This window comes from Lepisosteus platostomus, chromosome 2 (assembly GCF_059453375.1).
Source record: "Lepisosteus platostomus isolate fLepPlt1 chromosome 2, fLepPlt1.hap1, whole genome shotgun sequence".
Lineage (NCBI taxonomy): Eukaryota > Metazoa > Chordata > Actinopteri > Semionotiformes > Lepisosteidae > Lepisosteus > Lepisosteus platostomus.
This window is the reverse complement of record NC_142612.1, coordinates 51,205,964-51,223,640: the sequence shown is the minus strand read 5'-3', so window position 1 is coordinate 51,223,640 and position 17,677 is coordinate 51,205,964.

Here is a 17,677-nt window from a genome sequence, read left to right as displayed (position 1 = left end):
GTATCCGGAATTTCCGCAAGGTGGAGCTAATAAAGCTCAACCTCTCTTGTTTGAGCTGTGGCCATCAGTCTTTAACGAAGATATTACTAATAGTATTAATAATGAATGACCTTGGACAAGCTGTAAGTGTAAACTCAAAGTATTGCCCTGGTCAACATTCTTTTTTTCATTGACCGTCTTTGTAAAAGTAACACCACAGCATTTCGCAATCACGCATTTGTTTCCAATCATGCAAAGTACAGTGATTCACCATGCCTTTCACATGCTCATAAAAGAGATTTATTTAGGAACATAAACATATTACCGTATGCAAACTGTACTGTATACAGTATGTATATGTATATTTAATGTCTTAACTGTGCCCATTTAAGTATTGAATATTCATATCTAATTTTACCACTGAAGGGAAATCTTAGTAGCTGAGCAAAAAAAGAATAGGAGCATACTGCAACGCGTGTGAAGGCCATAAACGATATTAATTTTGGAACATAAACATACAGTATATAGCTGGTCTTGGTACTTTAAAGAAAAAAATACACACCAGTATTCCATTTCTCCCTAAACATTTTAAGCTTCGAAGTCTTTAACTAACGTGATACCGGAGTCAACAAGCATACTTTTAGAATTTGATTAATAGGGAATATAATATGGAATCGCGTATCTAAAGAATTTAATAACGGTATGATTATATTCGTGTACTGCGACAGGCCTGTGTAAGGCTGTTTCGCCTCCCTGTTCATGCGAGTTGTCTTGTAGCCCACTGGTCTAGGTGCATGACTAACAATGCACAGGTTGTGTGTTCGAATCCAGCTGGTGCTGGACTTTTCTTTTAACAAACATTTCTTCTGAAAAATAGAATAGCGATATTATGGACAATCAATTGACTTTTATATTTCAAAATATCGCAACATGATCGATATTTGTGATATTTTGAACATATCTTCCCTTCTGGCAGCGGTTCCTGCTTCTATTGTGTGTGTGTGTGCAACAGAGTACATTTTTATAGAGAAATGGAGGCTGGACAGTATGCGTTACAATATAAACATTTATATTGATTTAAATCGTGTTCTGATTTAAATCGCAAACGCATGTTTAATTATGTGTTTTTTAATCATAATCAGGCTAATGCATTTCTACATTTTCTGTATGAACCAGCTTAGAGGTTCATACAGAAAGACAGCTTGTGTTTAAATTGAGTGTAAGGTAATTTTACTTACACTCAATTCCCTTACACAAAGCAGAAGGGATATCTTCTGCCCCTTATGCAAAACCCTTATGCAAAACCAAACCCTCCTCCCATCCCAGTTTACCCTCTTTATCATCCTCAAAATCTACCTCGGTTTTCAACTTAAAGCATTACTGCTTACTGGGTTTTTGAGGGGGAGGTGTCTTTCGCTGGAAATCTCGCCTGCTTCCACTACTGTACTCAACCCCCTCTCTCCCGGAGTGCTGGCTGTGACGAATTAAACCGGTTTCACAGGCATTCAAAGTAGGAAGTACAGTGTTAAGTGGTAGCTGGGCTACTCCCTCAATAGAATCGCTTTAACATGCTAATGCATTGGTTTAACAGTACGCTGGGCAAACGTTCCGAGGTCAAATTCTTCCAGCACGGGGGTACCTTTAAAGCGGAGACGACGGCACCGAAATTTTTTGGCGCGCCTTCTCTTTAAAGCCCTGGCCAAATATGAAGACAGTACGTACAGTTATAATTCAAACGGAATTAAAAACTACACATCCCAGTTACCATGGTGGTGCTTGTGATCATTGCGTTTAACCAACGAAACAGGGCGAAAAATCAGTCACATGACTTTGGGGCAGAGTTTCGAACGTCCCTTAAATACATTGAGCACAGCTTTCTCACCACTTAAGATTGCTTTTGATACCATCCTTACACAAAGCAGAACGGAAATCTTAGTGCCTGAGCATAAAAAGAATAGGAGCATACTGCAACGCGTGTGAAGGCCATAAACGATATTAATTTTGGAACTTAAACATACAGTATATGGCTGGTCTCGGTACTTTAAAGAAAACATACACACCAGTATTCCATTTCTCCCTAAACATTTTAAGCATCAAAGTCTTTAACTAACGCGATACCGGAGTCAACAAGCATACTTTTAGAATTTGATTAAAAGGGAATATAATATGGAATCGTGTATCTCAAGAAATTAATAACGATATAATTATATTCATGTTGCAAAAGAACTGCAACGGACATAAAAACTCCCTTGCTTTTAACAGAGCGTTCCATAATTTCTAACTACGAAAATGCCAGGTGAAAGGATTTGTAAACATATTTTGTTAAAGCAAGTCAGTTTTTTCCGCAACACATAAAAGACATTTTTCCTAGAAAGTTTAGCCTTTGTCACTAATGAAACCACTAAATAAAGACATAAATATAGAAATCTTAAGATTTGTTTTATTTAATGTTGGTAGCAAGATGAACTGTCAGGTTGAGCTAAGTGTATATTTTGTTGCAGAGTTGCTGCAAGATGTTAACAGTGAAAAAGGTATTTAGAAATGAATTATTTCAAGATGAAAATTTCAGAATAATTGCAAATCTAGCAGGATAGAGAAAGCACAGAAAACTGGCTGTTAGATTGATTAGATTAGTATGAAAAGTCATTTAGCAAAGGGAATGAGAAGAGTGACAAACTAGTATACTTTAGATCTTTTTTTCTAAACCAGGGAAAATCTGATCATGTTTCCCTATAACAATAATTAAAAACTTTATTTGATATATCACCATTAAAGGTGGCATCTCAAAGCAATACAGTAGATGTAAAAACAGATAAAAGGACCACAGATTACAAAGTAAATGCATATAAGAAAGACAAGCAGTTAGAGGTGCTATCAAAATTAGAAAATGAAGCAGATACAGACACTAAGTCTTCTGAAAATAAAGGTTCTGAGGTTAGATTTAAACTGGCCCTGGTGTGTGTGTGTTTGTGTCTGTCTGTCCTGTGATGGACTGGCGCTATGTCCAGGGTGTATTCTGCCTTGTGTATGTCGCTTACTGGGATAGGCTCCAAATCCTCTGTACTGGATAAAGAGATTAGAAATGGATGGAAGTAAAGGCACTGTGTGGATGGAACTATACACAGTGTTAGAAACCCACTATGAAATGGCAGCATCTCACTGAGAATAAAATATATTATAGTGCTGGCTTAAGGAAACAGCCTTTCCACCTCTCTTGTTAACATCAGTTAACAGACTGTATGTTTACATAGATACTGAAATGAGGATTGTATTTTAGATTTTGTGTAGTTGCTAGCGTTGAACTGTGTGTTGGATGCACAGGAATTGAAGGAATGGGCAAACATAGCTGATGCGGATCCACAGAGCCAGCATATTAAGATGTTTATAATTAGAGGCAATTTGTTTAAATAACTAGGTATGGATACTGATGTGCAAGAGAGGTGGAAAGGCTGTTTCCTTAAGCCAGCACTATAAAATATTTTATTCTCAGTGAGATACTGCCATTTCATAGTGGGTTTCTAACACTGTGTATAGTTCCATCCACACAGTGCCTTTACTTCCACCCATTTTTAATCTCTTTATCCAGTACAGAGGATTTGGAGCCTATCCCAGTAAGCGACAGACACAAGGCAGAATACACCCTGGACATAGCGCCAGTCCATCACAGGACAGAAAGACACAAACACACACACACCAGGGCCAGTTTAAATCTAACCTCAGAATCTTTCTTTTCAGAAGACTTAGTGTCTATATCTGCTTCATTTTCTAATTTTGGTAGCACCTCTAACTGCTTGTCTTTCTTATATGCATTTACTTGGTAATCTGTGGTCCTTTTATCTGTTTTTACATCTACTGTATTGCTTTGAGATGCCACCTTTAATGGTGATATATCAAATAAAGTTTTTTATTATTGTTATAGGGAAACATGATCAGATTTTCCCTGGTTCAGAAAAAAAGATCTAAAGCATACTAGTTTGTCACTCTTCTCATTCCCTGTGCTAAATGACTTTTCATACTAATCTAATCAGTCTAACTGCCAGTTTTCTGTGCTTTCTCTATCCTGCTAGATTTGCAATTATTCTGAAAATTTTCATCTTGAAATAACTCATTTCTAAATACCTTTTTCACTGTTAACATCTTGCAGCAACTCTGCAACAAAATATACACTTAGCTCAACCTGACAGGTCATCCTGCTACCAACATTAAATAAAAAAAATCTTATGATTTCTATATTTATGTCTTTATTTAGTGGTTTCATTAGTGACAAAGGCTAAACTTTCTTGGAAAAATGTCTTTTATGTGTTGCAGAAAAAACTGACTTGCTTTAACAAAGTATGTTTACAAATCCTTTCACCTGGCAGTTTACCTGAATGCCCAACTATCTGAGAAGCCCTCCATGAAACCATAGTTGCTATTAATTCATTTAGGGCTCACTGACAGAATTGCTGTTTTGTATGCATACTAATTTCTGATTCCTCACTCTGTTTCATGTTTATAGATAAGGCTATTGATCGCGAAGGGAAATTGATGTACATGTTTGCATGTTCTTTTGTAACATACACCTTTTTGTGATTTTTTTGTATATCTAAGCAAGTGTTCCTGCATCCCTCTTCTGCACTGTAGGCATGGCTTTTTTTCTGTTTGCTCAATTTCTAAAACTTTTTGCTCATGTGCATTTTTGTATTTTTTACACCTCTAGCACTTTAACGTCCTGAATTTTCATTTGCCTTAATTTGTAGAATGAATTTGAGTTTTAGCCTTAAAAATCTTAAGTTTTCACTATCTTTTGTTTCTTGTCCTACAACTGTTATCATTGATCGCCGAATTATTGTACTTGACATGACTTCATTCAGCCTTTCCTGAACGTCAATGACAGGCAGAGAGAGTGCTGTTTCTGGTGCGATCTTTTGCAGCTGACATTTCACTGTTTTAAACGAACAAGAAATTAGATTGCTCATAAATCACTTATTCTATATAAATACAGCGTAATTGCCCTCCGAAAATCCTCTTTTTCTTGTTCGTTTTAGAGACCTTGATCGAAACTGATTATATAATTATATGAATTACATGAATATAATTATATCTTATTAATTTCTTGAGATACGCGATTCTTTTAATACAGTCTTTGCTGTGCTCTAGAGGATCCTTGTGATATTTCGAGCTCTGGTTGAATGATAAGTGTCACAGTTTAAATCATTTTCGTAGTTAGAAATTATGGAACGCTCTGTTAAAAGCAAGGGAGTTTTTATGTCCGTTGCAGTTCTTTTGCAACATGAATATAATTATATCGTTATTAATTTCTTGAGATACGCGATTCCATATTATATTCCCTTTTAATCCAATTCTAAAAGTATGCTTGTTGACTCCGGTATCGCGTTAGTTAAAGACTTCGATGCTTAAAATGTTTAGGGAGAAATGGAATACTGGTGTGTATGTTTTCTTTAAAGTACCGAGACCAGCCATATACTGTATGTTTAAGTTCCAAAATTAATATCGTTTATGGCCTTCACACGCGTTGCAGTATGCTCCTATTCTTTTTATGCTCAGGCACTAAGATTTCCCTTCTGCTTTGTGTAAGGATGGTATCAAAAGCAATCTTAAGTGGTGAGAAAGCTGTGCTCAATGTATTTAAGGGACGTTCAAAACTCTGCCCCAAAGTCATGTGACTGATTTTTCGCCCTGTTTCGTTGGTTAAACGCAATGATCACAAGCACCACCATGGTAACTGGGATGTGTAGTTTTTAATTCCGTTTGAATTATAACTGTACGTACTGTCTTCATATTTGGCCAGGGCTTTAAAGAGAAGGCGCGCCAAAAAATTTCGGTGCCGTCGTCTCCGCTTTAAAGGTACCCCCGTGCTGGAAGAATTTGACCTCGGAACGTTTGCCCAGCGTACTGTTAAACCAACGCATTAGCATGTTAAAGCGATTCTATTGAGGGAGTAGCCCAGCTACCACTTAACACTGTACTTCCTACTTTGAATGCCTGTGAAACCGGTTTAATTCGTCACAGCCAGCACTCCGGGAGAGAGGGGGTTGAGTACAGTAGTGGAAGCAGGCGAGATTTCCAGCGAAAGACACCTCCCCCTCAAAAACCCAGTAAGCAGTAATGCTTTAAGTTGAAAACCGTGGTAGATTTTGAGGATGATAAAGAGGGTAAACTGGGATGGGAGGAGGGTTTGGTTTTGCATAAGGGTTTTGCATAAGGGGCAGAAGATTTCCCTTCTGCTTTGTGTAAGGGAATTGAGTGTAAGTAAAATTACCTTACACTCAATTTAAACACAAGCTGTCTTTCTGTATGAACCTCTAAGCTGGTTCATACAGAAAATGTAGAAATGCATTAGCCTGATTATGATTAAAAAACACATAATTAAACATGCGTTTGCGATTTAAATCAGAACACGATTTAAATCAATATAAATGTTTATATTGTAACGCATACTGTCCAGCCTCCATTTCTCTATAAAAATTTACTCTGTTGCACACACACACACAATAGAAGCAGGAACCGCTGTCAGAAGGGAAGAAGGTGACTATTCATTGTTATCAAAAATGACTTAGAATCGATCATTTTGCGATATTTTGAAATATAAAAGTCAATTGATTGTCCATAATATCGCTATTCTATTTTTTCGAAGAAATGTTTGTTAAAAGAAAAGTCCAGCACCAGCTGGATTTGAACGCACAACCTGTGCGTTGTTAGTCACACACCTAGACCAGTAGGCTACAAGACAACTCGCATGAACAGGGAGGCGAAACAGTCTTACACAGCCCTGTCGCAGTACACGAATATAATCATACCGTTATTTAATTCTTTAGATACACGATTCCATAATATATTCCCTTTTAATCAAATTCTAAAAGTATGCTTGTTGACTCCGGTATCACGTTAGTTAAAGACTTCGAAGCTTAAAATGTTTAGGGAGAAATGGAATACTGGTGTGTATTTTTTTCTTTAAAGTACCAAGACCAGCTATATACTGTATGTTTATGTTCCAAAACTAATATCGTTTATGGCCTTCACACACGTTACAGTATGCTCCTATTCTTTTTATGCTCAGCTACTAAGATTTCCCTTCAGTGGTAAAATTCAATATCTACAACGGGCAAAGTAAAGACGTTTACAGTAAGTCTTTCTACGACAGACCAACGGACCACGAGTGCCCCTGTCGGTCAAACAATCACGTACCGTGTCATCTTGCGTCATGATACGCGATACCGCAGCCAATTACCTGCGGTACGTGTCTGTACCGCGCACTTTGAATGGCTGCATCTGTAAATATTCAATACTTAAACGGGCACAGTTAAGACATTAAATATACATATACATACTGTATACAGTACAGTTTGCATACGGTAATATGTTTATGTTCCTAAATCAATCTCTTTTATGAGCATGTGAAAGGCATGGTGAATCGATTCTCAAAAATTACTGTACTTTGCATGATTGGAAACAAATGCGTGATTGCGAAATGCTGTGGTGTTACTTTTACAAAGACGGTCAATGAAAAAAAGAATGTTGACTAGGGCAATACTTTGAGTTTACACTTACAGCTTGTCCAAGGTCATTCATTATTAATACTATTAGTAATATCTTCGTTAAAGACTTTGATGGCGACAGCTCAAACATGAGAGGTTGAGCTTTATTAGCTCCACCTTGCGGAAATTCCGGATACTATTATTTTGCTAGCGGTATTTACCGGTAACTCACGGTAGACTGCGTATAGCGTACCGGAAAATAATGCGGTATCGCCTGTGCATTTTGAATGGCTGCATCTTTACATTTTATATTAATGTAGTTTTTTTCATTTATAATCACCACATGTATTTCACGCAAAAATGTTCTTAACATCGCATTGCGAAAAAATAAAACCTCAAAACGTCAAGGTTGGTTTGTGAACACGTTGCTATAAAGAATAGATACATTTTCTTATAGCGATACCGTTAATAAAAAAACATTTTTCTTAATAATATTCTTAGTGGTCTGTTGGTAAATCAAACACAGACACCGGGGCACATTTTCACCATGTTTTAACAGCTGTGAAATTTAGACACTGTTGTATGTCTTAAAATATAGATTTTAACATTTTAACGGTCTAAAACATTATCTAAAAATGTTTCTTAAAATAATTTCTACAGCTCAGCACGTGCACGCCCCATGATACCTAAGGTTAATTGTTTTATGGGGGGGCCATGTGTGTTTCTTAGAGGAGAATGTTTATAGGGGTGGGGTATAAGAACCAGCAGTGTAACAGGTGAAGTTTTGGCTGAATTCCAATTCTTTCAGTCTCGTGTTATCGACTAACTTGTCAGAATGGATCACACCGATCAATTTCAACAGTCTGAAGACAGTCTATTTACAAATTTAACACTGCTCCATTTGATAGACGAAGACGAGGACTTAACGAATTACAGTTGTATGTATATCTGGCTTATTGTGAGATAAAATTACAACGTCACGGTGCATGTCTCATGTTGACATGTTGTTAGCTATAGTTGCAAAACGTTGTATAATATTTGTATACTATGCGATATTGAATTATTATAATGGAATTACCAGGGCCATGTGGCCGTGACTGTATGTATCCATTCATTTCCATTAGCACCGAAAACAACAACTGTAAAAAGACCAGTTACGGCGCAACCCAACGCTGGTGAGTAATAATGACAATGTTTTGAATAACGCTTTACGACCATGTGGGTCTTAAAGACACACGGGTACTTTCTCCACATCAATACACGTGTGTGTCTATTTCACAGAAGCGGGTAAAGGGACAAGTCGGTACACTTTTAAAAACCTCGTTTGGGGTTTACAATACCCCCTCAAAACCTTGTGGAGACACATGCAAATGTTCACGTTATACCAGAGAGTGCGGAGCATATTACTAGATCACCTGGGAGAAAAAGTCGGTATTAAGGATTGTCTGCGTCGTGTTATAAAACATTCTTTTAGCATGCACATTTAAATGTGTCTATAATAAAAATTCCCACCGTTTTCTATTTTTGGGTAATTTGCGTTGTTGAGTTCTTTCACTAATGGTATTTTCCCTCTTCATGCAGAACCCGAACCTTCAAAAAATAAACTGTGACACAACGCTAAGACGTTAACGGAAATAACAAACTCAAAATGTCTCAAATCAACAAACAAAGGTTAATATCATTTAACCGTGGTCAAGATGTGTTATGATCCACTTACTGCAACAGTTACTTCTTTTGTTAGAATGTTAATTTGTTGAAAGATCCTAGTTCAAGTAGTTTTCTGTTTGGGGTTATTAAAAAGCCTTATTTTAAAACTGCTTAGCCTTTAAAGTTAAAAGTGACTGATCTGTGCCGTGTGTCTATATGCCGTTAACCATACCGCTTGACCCAGTAGCGCCACCACAGTCTTAAAGGAGACCGGTGTAACAACATGTCCGTGTAACTTATTCCATTTACCCACAGCCCTTTGTGTAAGGATGCACCACATGTGTGGCGTTTTTATCCTAGTTATCGTAGTTTGATGATTTTGACCATTTAGATTGCATTTATTGGTGTGTTGAAAAGTCTTATATTTTTATCAAAGTGTAGTTTTGTGATTTTGAGATATGGTACACTGGCGTCGTATTAAAAAGTATTTTATTTTTATTCACACAGCCGTTGTATCGACAAGTGTGGAGGAAACGTCGGGCCCTAAGGTGGTGACGGCGTCGAAGATGGCCGTTAATACACTGACCAAAGCCAAACGTGTCAAGCCTTTGGAGAGAAATCATAACGCGACTAAAGACTTGTTGTATTTTTGCACTAACTGCCATGCGGCGTATAGTCACAAGAACGCACACGCCTGTGTTAAAGCTTGTAAAACCTGTTTAGATCCCCAGTGTTGCGAAATTGATGCAGAAATTCAGAATTGCCCGGCCTGTAAGGTCTTTTGTCGTAGCTCTCAATGTTTGGTGCGACACTTTCAGAATGCAGCGATGGGTGTTAGTAAGTGTGAGCGCAGGGTCTTTTGTGAGAAATGTGGTGTTTATAACCTTGCACGTCACAAATGTAAAGAGAAACTGTGCTCGCGTTGTAACAACGTGATCGACACCCCTGACACACATTTGTGCTACATACCACCTTTGGACAACCCCAACATTTCAAACAAGTACATTTTTTTCGACTTTGAATGCATGCAAGAAACGGGGACACATACCAAATTACGTCCACGCCCTTCATATTAACAATAAATGAAGCTGGGAATTGTATGGTGAAACTTGTCTAAAGGATTTTGCGTGTAAATTTATCGATAGTCGTTTCAAAAACCATACTTTCATATCGCACAATGGCAAAGGATATGACAATTACCTAGTAATCAAACAGTTGTTAGATGAAAAGATGGACGTTGAACTAATTAATCAGGGTGGTAAGATAATGTGTATGACCGTAAAAGCTCTGCACATCAGATTTGTGTGCGTTGTGTGCATCGACCCCTTTCAGTTTGTGACCATCGCAAGTGTCTGCATGGCCATGTTTAGACTTATGTTTTTACAGGAAGAGACGATAGCGTTGCTACCCCATGACAATTACCACCGCCAGCAAAAATGATTTTCTACACCCAGCATTCAGGGTCTTATGTACATCGAACACACAGAGCACGTTAAAATCCAACAGGTGTTAACCACGGCCGGTGAGTTCAAGGTTGGACCATATTTTCTGGATGGTTATGCTGTAATTGATGGAGTGCAGACAGCCTTTGAGTTCAACGGTTGCTTTTTTCACGATTGTAGCGTTTGTTATTAGTGAAAACGATTTAAATCCGCTGACAAACACTACTTTTGGTTGGTTGTTCTCAAAATGAGAGGTTTTAATGTGCGTGTTTTGAGGGAGCACAAGTTCAGAGACATGCTTATTGAAAATGGAGACTTGGGTAAATTTCTAACAGCTGCACAGTTACCAGAGCCTCTGCAAAAGCGCGATTCGCTTTTTGGGGGGAGAACAAATGCTATTTGTTTGCATTACACAACGCAGCCCGGTGAAAAAATTCATTACTATGATTTCACCAGTCTGTATCCGTTTGTGAACAAAACTTAAAAATACCCACTGGGGCACCCCTGAATAATTTATAACAACTTTGGAGATTTAAAACGGTATTTCAGTTTAGCGAAGGTGAAAGTTTACCCACCGAGACGTTTGTACTTTCCAGTTCTTCCAACCAAAATTGACAAAAAACTATTTTTTACACTGTGTCGTACATGTGCTGAAACAAAACAGACCACTCCCTGCGAGCACAGTGATGAAGATCTTGCCTTGACTGGTGTCTGGTGCACCCCGGAATTACAGATGGCCTTAGATCTGGGGTATAGAGTGGGTAAAATTTATGAAATTTGGCATTTCGAAAAGTGCTCACACTATCTTTTTTCTTACTATATCAATCTGCATCTGAAATGGAAACAGGAAGCTTCAGGGTTTCCAGAGTGGTGTACGGATGTCGCGAAACAACAAAGATATATCAGCGAATATTATGAAAAAGAGGGTGTCTGGCTGGACCCCTGCAACATTAAAAAGAATCCGGCCAAAAGACAGCTTTCAAAAATTGCCTTGAACAGTTTGTGGGGCAAGTGTGGGCAAAGAGACAATTTACCACAGACCACCATTGTGAGAAACTCCGATGAATTGTTCAGGTACTTATTTATGCCATATCATGAGGTGTCAGCCTGCGAGTTTATTTATGAAAACACCACCTGTGTTACATGGAAACACACTAAAGACCACTATACAGGCCATTCAAACACTAACATTTTCATCGCTAGCTTTACAACAGCCTATGCCCGCTTGGAGTTATACAACCTGCTAAATGCTTTGCAAGGCCGCTGTCTGTACCACGACACAGATTCCATTATCTTTGTGAGCCGGGAGGGTGCGTGGAATCCGGTGCTGGATGACTATTTGGGTGAGCTGACCAGCAAAATCAATGCTGGACAACACATCACCGAGTTTGTATCAACAGGACCCAAGTCATACGGGTACAAGCTGTCTGGTGGGAAAGCCTGTTTAAAGGTGAAAGGTATGACGCTCAATGTGAACAATTGTCAAAAAGTTAACTTTTAGAATCTGCGGGACTTGGTTTTTGACTATGGTGTTAACCCTTATGCAGAGTGCTGGGAATTTAAACACATTTCTATTCAACAGCCAATGATCGTGCGAGTTAAAAAGAATTGGCGCATTGAGAAAACCCAGAAGGTGGTGTACGACAAGCGGGTGTTGCAAGAAAATTTGACATCGTTGCCCTACGGATATTAACACGATGGATGTCAGGTTAAAACACCATTTTTCATGCATTTTGTCCGGACCCTCGAATTGCAGTAAAAGTTATTTTATAAAACAACTCTTGGAGAATGGTGATACCTTTATGACTCGTAAACCCGAAAACATGGTCTGGTGTTACAGCTGCTGGCAACTTCTATACGCTGAGTTGCTTGTGAAATTTCCAGACATTCAGTTTATAGAAGGACTACAGACGTCATTTTCCGACGACCAGCTACTGCCACCGGATAGAGTAAATTTTGATTATAGTTGATAATTTGATGAAGTCTGCGTGTGAAAATAATGAGATCGAAAAAGCTTTTACCAAATACGTACACCACCGAAACCTCAGCATCATGTATATCGTCCAAAATGTGTTTTATCAAGGCTGGAAAAGTAGAACCATAGCATTAAATACAAAGTACATGGTGCTGTTTAAAAACCCTAGAGGTAAACTACAGATTACAACCCTGTCCCGGCAGATGTACCCCAGTAAAGCCAAATTTTTTTTGGAAGCTTTCGATGACGCTACTAAAAAACCTTTCGGTTACTTGCTGGTGGATTTAAATGCCAACACCCCAGATGACTATCGCTTGCGAACAGGTCTTTTACCCCCCGATGTACCCACGGCTTATCTTCTTCTTCTTCTTTTTCACAGCTTTAGTCCCAGACTGTCCTGGGGTCAGCTGCTTTGGTTGCTCTTCTCCACTTGTCTCTGTCTAGCACATCTTCCTCACTCACTTCACATACCTCCATATCTTTTCTCACACAATCTATCCATCTTTTTCTATGCCTGCCTCTTCCTCTGTTACCTTCCACCACAAATTCCATTACCCTCTTTGTTACTTCCTCAACGTCCCTCCTCATGATATGTCCATACCACCGTAACCTTGCCTCTCGCATCTTCTCAACCACATCCACCACCCTACATCGTGTACGGATTTCTTCATTTCTGATCTTATCCTTCATTGAAATCTGCAGAATCCATCTCAACATCCTCATTTCAGTTCTTCTCATCAAGTTCTCTTCCCTCTTTCCAACTGCCAAGCATTCAGCTCCATATAGTAGTACAGGTCTAATCACAGTCTTGTACATTTTGCACTTTAACTTTCTGGGAATTTTCCTGTCACAGATTATTCCAGTTATTTCTCTCCACTTGTTCCATCCAGCTTTCACTCTTTGTTTTACTGCCTCCAGTGTTTCTCCTCCCTTTACCAGTTTTGATCCAAGGTATTTAAAGCCATCAACTTGTTTCAGTTTTCCTCCATTTGTCTCCTCAACATTGGTCATAGTATCTCCTCTTCTCTCCATTACCATTATTTCAGATTTTTCTGCATTCATTTTCAGTCCACCCTTTTCCAGACTCCTCTGCCATTTGAACACTTTCTCCTGTAGTTCTACTTCTGAATCTGCCATCAGTGCCACATCATCAGCAAAGATGAGTTCCCAAGGCACTTCTGTTCTTACCTCCTCTGTCGGTGTGTCAATAATGTTTATGAAAAGGAAAGGACTTAGTGCTGATCCTTGGTGTACTCCAACTGTGATTTCAAACTCTTTTGTCTCTCCCTGTTGTGTTATCATCTTCGTAGTTGCATCTCTGTAGGTTGCTTGAACTAACTTCACCATGCTTTCTGGTACTCCTTTCTTCCTCAAGCACCAATACACCACCTCTCTGGGCACACGGTCATATGCCTTCTCCAAGTCCAGAAAGGCCACATACAGCTTTTTCCCTTTCTCTAGTGTCTTCTCCTGTAACTGTCTCATCACAAAAATGGCATCTGTTGTGCTTTTCCCCGCTGAGAATCCAAATTGTGAGTTGTGGATCCTGACTATCTTCCTGAGTCTCTTGTCCAGAATTTTTTCCAGGATTTTCAATCCATGTTCCAGAAGTTTTATTCCTCTATAGTTTTTACACTCCATTGGGTCTCCTTTCTCCTTGTAGATGGTAACCATACTGCTTTTTGTCAATTCTTCTGGAATTCTCTCTTCCTTTCCAATATTGTTTAGCAATCTCGTCAGCCACTGAATCCCCTCTTCATCGAGGTTCTTAAAGTGTTCTGCTGCTATTCCTGATGGTCCAGTTGCTTTGCCAACTTTCATCTCTTTGATAGCTTCTGTCACTTCCTTTACTGAAATTTCTTGGATTGGTCCACACAACGTCTGCCTCCACTAGGTTCTCCCTCTCATTTTCTACATTTAACAGATTTTTGAAGTACTCCAGCCATCTTTGCTTGATCTGTTCTTCTTTAATCAAGACTCTGCCTACTCCATCCTTGAGTACTGCCACCCGGATAATATCTTTTTTCTGTCTCGCTCTATGTTTAGCAATCTTGTAGATTTGGTCCTCTCCTTCATTTGCTTCAAGTTTCTCATACCATTCTTTCCAGGCTCTTTCCTTTGATTTTGCTACACTTCTTTTTGCTACCTTCTTTAGTCTCTTATATTCTTGTAATTCTCCAGTGCCATCTTTCAGTGCCTTGTATGCTTTTTCTTTTCCTTCAGTGTTTCCTGAACTTCCATATCCCACCACCACTCTTCATTTTCCCTCGGTCTGCCTCCTCTTGTCTTTCCACAAACCCTGGTAGCAGCCTCTTCTAGGATGTGGCTCATCTCAGTCCACTCTTCTTCAACTGAAGGCTCCTCTGTTTCCTCTGTGTTGTTTTTCATTTCTCTCACCAGCCTGTTGAAATCTACTTTGTTTTCTCTCAGTTTCCACACTTTTGTTCGTGCTGGGTGTTTCCTCTGCCTTATTCTTCGCTCCTTCAATATTGTGATGTCCATCACCAGTAGCCTGTGTTGTCTGGTAACAGCCTCATAGGGCAGGACTTTAGCATCTTGGACTTTCGCTCTATCAATTCTTCTCACTAATATGTAATCTATTTTGGTATCATGGCCTCCACTCCTGTATGTCACCTTTTGCTCATAATTCTTCGTGAATCCTGTGTTCACTGCAAACAATTCAAGAGCTTGGAGTGATTCTAGTAGCCTTCCTCCTTCTTCATTTCTCTCTCCTAGCCCTCTCTGACCATGTTCATCTGGATAATCTGGGCATTTCTCTCCTAAATGTGCATTGAAGTCTCCTCCAATTACCACCATTTCATTTCCTGGGATTCTGCTAACCACTTCTTCGAGATCTTCCAAAAAGCTATCCTTTTCCTCCTGTGGTCTTCCTACCTATGGTGCATATACAGAGATATACCCACTCTCAAAAGCCACCTGTACATTGATAATCCTGTCTGAGTGTCTAACCACCCTCACTATCTTGTCTGCTAGGTCTTTGCACACTATCACACCCACTCCATTCATCAGATCTCCACTTTTCTCCTTGCCATAGTTTCAACCAATTCTCTCCCTCTCCCTGTCATGGTACCAACATTCCAACTCCCCACTCTCATTGATTTAACATTCCTTCCAGGCCCCTTCACCTTGTTTCTTTTCTGTAGCCCCCACTCTACAGTTTTCCCCACAGTAGCATAATTTCCATTAGTACCCTGTTGGGACACAGCACTAATGGCGGACGTTGTTAACCCGGGCCCCGGCCGATCCGGTATGTGCTTTGTGTTCTTTGTAACCATGGTTTTGGCAAGATGGTTTTACGTCGGATGCCCTTCCTGACACAACCCTTTTAGTCACCTCTTACGACAGGCAGGGATACCCAGGAGGTATTCTGATCCCCCTCCCGAGGGATGATGTACCCACGGCTTATGTATTTAAAAAATCTAAAAGTCAGTGATCTCGCAACCATAGACTCAGTCGAAAAACACTTTCGGGCCGTCGTCATGTCTTCACGCGTTCAGAGAAACCTGACTCTCTTACATTTTCTGGTAAAAGCCGCCCCAATCAGTGGAAAGCTATTCTCTGTTGGGCTTCAAATGATCTTGTACAGACCATAGCTGAAATCGCCTTGAATACCTTGAAAGGGAACATACCGTTATCTGCAAAGCAGTTTGGGACACTGAAGAGAAAGCATAAGCTTATAAAGACTTTGAGTAGAAAGGTTCTTTCTCTTAAAAGAAAGAGACTCTTGGTGATAATAATGGAGCACGCTGAAAAAATGTACCTGGTACCTCAGAAACAGCTCGATCGACTCAGAGAGCGGTCTGGCCTCGAAAGCGATGTAAGAAAAATAACAACTCGCCGGTTGGATGATGAAATGAGAGACACTCTTCAGAACTCACATCTGGCCGAATATGAAAAAGTGAAATTGTACAGTCAGGTGTTACAACGGTATTTGACATTAGTATGCCAGGAGACTTCCGAAAAGGGGACTTTAACTGTTGTACCACCAGAAAATGCACCCGCCGAGCTATCACGCACGTTAGCAAAACAGCTGTCATCGAGCGACGCTGACTTTGGGTATATTTTGGACAGCGTGTCTCAGCGGTTCGAGAGAAATGCTGCGATAATGTTAAAGACTATGGCCCGCAATGAACAATTAATAGCCTGGAATGAAAAAGGGGAATTTGTGTACAAGGGGGCACCCGTTGAGGGCTCTCACATGATTGATCTTGTCAGGGCTCTCACGCAGCAGCAAGCAGTTGCGGTCGGTAAGAAGCCAAAAGGTTGGGATGTGTTAATGGAGGCTATGGCAGAAATCAACGTGCCGGGCACCTTGCTAGCCAAAGCTGGTAACCGAGAGCTACTTGAAAAACTCAAGGCTGCCCCGCTGGGGTGTGAAGCATCGGTCAAAACTTTAAAACAACCGGTAGAGTTGTCGACGCCCGACCCGGTCTCTAAGATAACCGCAGAAAGGAGACGATCATTAATACCTAGACCCACATGGTTGACTTTGTAAAGTTTTTTCTGTGGGTATGTGTGTTTGTGATAAATGACTTGAAATGTATATTAAAAAGCGTGCGCAATATAGTTAAAAATGTTTGTAAGAAAATGGCTTGGATGTAACATGTATTAAAAAAAGCTTGAGCGATATAACCGCAAATGTATAATAAAAATATTGTATTCATTTTAAATCATATTTTGTGTTCTTTTTAAAATAATAACCACACAGACAATGAAATAGTTCGATTTCATTTTTATTTTAGATGGTTGATTAACATTTATGACATGTTTTAAATTGTAAACACCCGCATAATTGAACATTCGTATTTTCAAAAGGCTTAAAAGCCGGGGCGGTCGTGTGGGTGAGTATTAACTATTAAACTCAGAGGGCGCCGTGCCAGTCTCTCGCTCAGTAGGGCATCACTGGGGAACATGCCTAGAAAACTGTCTCGGGTGTAGAGGTCTCGAGTTAGAATGTCTTCCAGCTGTTTGGTGTTCATCTTTATGTGCAGGTTGTGTGGCCTCCCGTGCTTTTTAGCTGAAGTCGTAAATGACTCGATGTCTCATATCAAGCTCTATCACGTTGTCGAACAGCGCATACACAACCATGTGAATTGTAGTGGGTAGGGGTAGCGCAAAGTATTTCAGCTCTCAGA